Source organism: Triticum dicoccoides, chromosome 7A (genome assembly GCF_002162155.2).
Source record: "Triticum dicoccoides isolate Atlit2015 ecotype Zavitan chromosome 7A, WEW_v2.0, whole genome shotgun sequence".
NCBI lineage: Eukaryota > Viridiplantae > Streptophyta > Magnoliopsida > Poales > Poaceae > Triticum > Triticum dicoccoides.
The window spans coordinates 693,094,560-693,098,180 of record NC_041392.1 but is presented as its reverse complement, the minus strand read 5'-3'; the positions used below and the strand labels follow the sequence as shown (position 1 = coordinate 693,098,180).

The following is a 3,621-nucleotide window of genomic DNA, read 5'->3' as shown; positions in this document are numbered from 1 at the left end:
TTCTGTATCACTATCCATGGGCAGATACTATGTCTGTTTTAGGAGATATCCTTGAAGATACCCTAGTGCATTTTTTCTTGAAAAACTCTAGAATGCTATAAGACTTTTTGGAGATACGTTTACGGAAATGATAAAAATAAAAATACCGAATATTAATCTGACAATCTGACTTGAGATGTTTTTATCAGAAAAAATAATTTAATTTATTTTGAAAATTACTTAAACCGTTAAATTCTTAACTTAGCAATGACGCTGAACCACGTTGGAAAGAAATGCATTGGAAGACAGACAACGTTCGTTTATGAAAAGACAAACTTCACACAATATATGTATAAGCAGCAGAAAAGTGTGGTTTCCATCAGCTAAGCACACGTAATCTAGGGCATCAGATGATAAGCTAGACTGACGTGTAACGTGCCAGTATTCGGCGCCTTTTAAGTACGAGAGTGCGTGCTCGGCCGAGTAGACGCATGCAGTCGCGCGAGAACAGAAACGGCAAAGCGATGAAAGCAGTAAAATCAGCAATGCAAGATGTACTAGTGTACTTGATCCCTTTACGTACACGCCATGACATATATCTTTTGTCGTGTTAATCAGCGTTCCGTTCCAAGCGAGGACGCGCGAGAAAGCAGTCGCCTGGCCAGCAACGTGTATACGAGTATAAGCTAGGAGAAATACAACCAAAACAAAAGTGAAAACTAACAATGCAAGCTATAAGGCGTGGTTCTTTACGTGCAAGCCATCATATATATTTTTTTATCAGTGTACATAACCACTCTCCGTTCCTGGTTAGGCGGCGTGGTTCCAGTGAAGCTGAAACGTACGTACGCGACGCACGGCATGATGCCGGCAGGGTGAGCTGCGCAAGACCCGCTATTAAACCCCATCGTCTTGCACACATCCGGCATCCACCTCAAAGGGCATCCACCTCCGTTCGACTGTGGTAGAGGCCATGGCAGCCGCAGCGGCGGGTGAGAACATCAAGTTAACTGGAGTGAGAAAGAAGGGGGAGGGCAAGTTCGCCGCAACGATCAAGCACCCCGTGACGAAGACGTTGTTGTGGCTGGGGACGTACTCCTCCCCCGAGGTCGCCGCGTGCGCCTACGACCTCGCGGCTAGGGAGCTAAAGCGCACAAAGGCAAAGCTCAACTTCCCCTACCCTCCGCCGGCCAGACTGGTTAAGGAGGTGATCGCTGCACCGAGGCACCGCAGCCATGGTCACGATACACCGCTCTTTGAGGTCGTTACGTTGCCACCGGATCCCACAACACCGCCTCCACCGCCGCCCAAGCTGGTAGTTTACTTTCCCTTCCCCTTTGAAGCGCCCGCCGGCTACACCACACCGGTGCCTGCATACCCGTTCCTGCACATGTCGCTTCCGGCACGAGCACGTCTCGGCCTGCAGCTGGCGGACGTACCTGCTCCACAGCCACAGCAACCGATCCGACGGATGCAGATCGTGGCGCAGGCGGAAAGCTGCTTAAGCTCCTCAAGGGAACCCCTAAGGGCTCCGTCTCGCCACCTGGTTTCAAGAAACCCAAGTTCTTCGTCGTTCCCGTCACTCCTAGTGCTCCAACAGAAGGGACTGATGACAATTTCACCAAACCGTGGTATTTCTCTGATTCTCCTCCTGTTTAGCCTCGGCCGTGCGCAATATGCACCGAGATCCCATAGTCGTATGCCATCATAATCCAGAGACAATCTGAATCTATCTATCATATAAGTTACATATCTATTTTCATTGTTGTTCTCATGTGTCGCTGCCATGTAATGGGTTTACTGTGGTGTTGTTTATCATCATGTTGTTTCCTTTTACCAATCATGTAATCTGTTTACTCTTGTCTTGTGTTTTGTTTTGGTGTGGGTGCACTCTTGTCTTATGTTACCATAATGTATTTTGAATACAAATCATATAATCAATTTACTCCATTAGTTAATCAATATGTTGTTTGGTCTTTGGTGTGGTGTTTGAGATAATTGATTTGAGGTGAAGAGAGAAAATATTTCTCAAACACCGATGTTGTTACAATTTTTAATGCAAAGTGAAGAAGTATGAAATATGCAAATTCCAAATTCCAAATTCAGGAAACCGTACTCAAGGATCGAACGACCGTGAAAATCATAAAAGTCCATACTCTCATGTCATCCAAGGGCGAGGTTGTTGTAGTATATCATGAACAAAGTTTGTTGTAACCTTTATAACTAAACTATAAATGGCCACTAATATTCAAATCCCCGACGGCTTCACTTGTTGATGTCACCAAGGCGGCATGAACATTGATCTTTATCCAGATTTCTTGGGGGATCATGGCCCTGATTTCGGTACATCGACCAGTCTTAACAGTATTAGATGTATCCAAATGTCTAGAAAATTACAACAACTCATGTGTGGTGATATCTAAAGTAGTGGAAGGTCTTCAGTATATTAATTTTATTCAATAAGAATAATCTTTAAAAATGTGCAGTAGCAATCATTGTACGACCATATTTGAAGTACAAAGTTATTAGTTGTCTTACATGAGATATTTTTATAATAATATTTGTGGCATTCTGTTGTAGTACTTATCTCTTGGATTTGCAGTATAGCATATCCTTATTTTCTTCCATGTACATGATCTTGTTGCTCATGAAATTACTAGTGATTTTAGGTATTTTCCGATTGTGTTATTCCTGGGATTAGGATTGCAAACGTAGTTGATCTAGTACGACCCATATCTAGATGTATTACACTTGCCTTGTGTAAGGTTAGTCTAAGATAAGTTTAGAGGACAACCGATGATGTTCTTGAAAGGTTCAGGCCCACTGGGTATGGAGAATCAATAAGATGATTTTTCTCTTATTCTGTATAGTTCTTTTTTCCAGTTGAACCTCTGGTTCAATCCACTTCTGTATATTTTTTTGAAAATCAATAAAAATACGCAGCAGAGTCCTTATGTTTCCCTCAAAAAAAAAGCAAAAGATGATTGAATTTCGCACCAGGTTACCAGATAACATAGCTACTAGGTCAAAATCGTTGCTAACCTTCCCCCAAAAAAAGCTTTGCTAACTTTACACTCAATAATAAAATTGCATCTTTCTTGTATCTCATGCTTTCTTTGTCATAAATCACATATGCCACTTTTGGCCTCTTTTGGGAATAGATTTGGTTGTTGCCACCCAAACCAATTGCGTAGAACCCTAAAAGTCAATTGCAGAAAGCTTCACACGTGTGCATATCGTTTAGATAGAAACCCTAGAACTGAAAACTCATTGTTATGTGAAAAGCTTAGCAGACATTAAAAACGTGTGCATTGGTGAGCATTCTATCCACATCTGGTTTGTCGCTTGTTCTTTATATCAGTACCAGCCTTGCATCTAACTAATTTATGACACGTGTAATTTTTGAATGGTTCTGTTTTTATTCACACAAACACACACACACACACATGCGCGCGCGTCTACGGATTTATATTTTGATGGTTAAATACATTGTATTATACTATTGCCATCAAATGTTCGTACTGAAGCATAGTCTACTCTATTTTGGTTCTTCAAATTTAGCTGGATAACGTATTAATAACTTAAGTATTTATTGCATGGAGAAATCAAATTACTCAAATACTGAGGTGTTACAATTTGTAA

General features: G+C 41.7%; 1 pseudogene; it reads left to right on the top strand.

Moving 5' to 3' along the window:
- Positions 1-952: 952 nt before the first annotated feature.
- LOC119333915 lies at positions 953-1,638 on the top strand (annotated as a pseudogene).
- Positions 1,639-3,621: the final 1,983 nt, after the last annotated feature.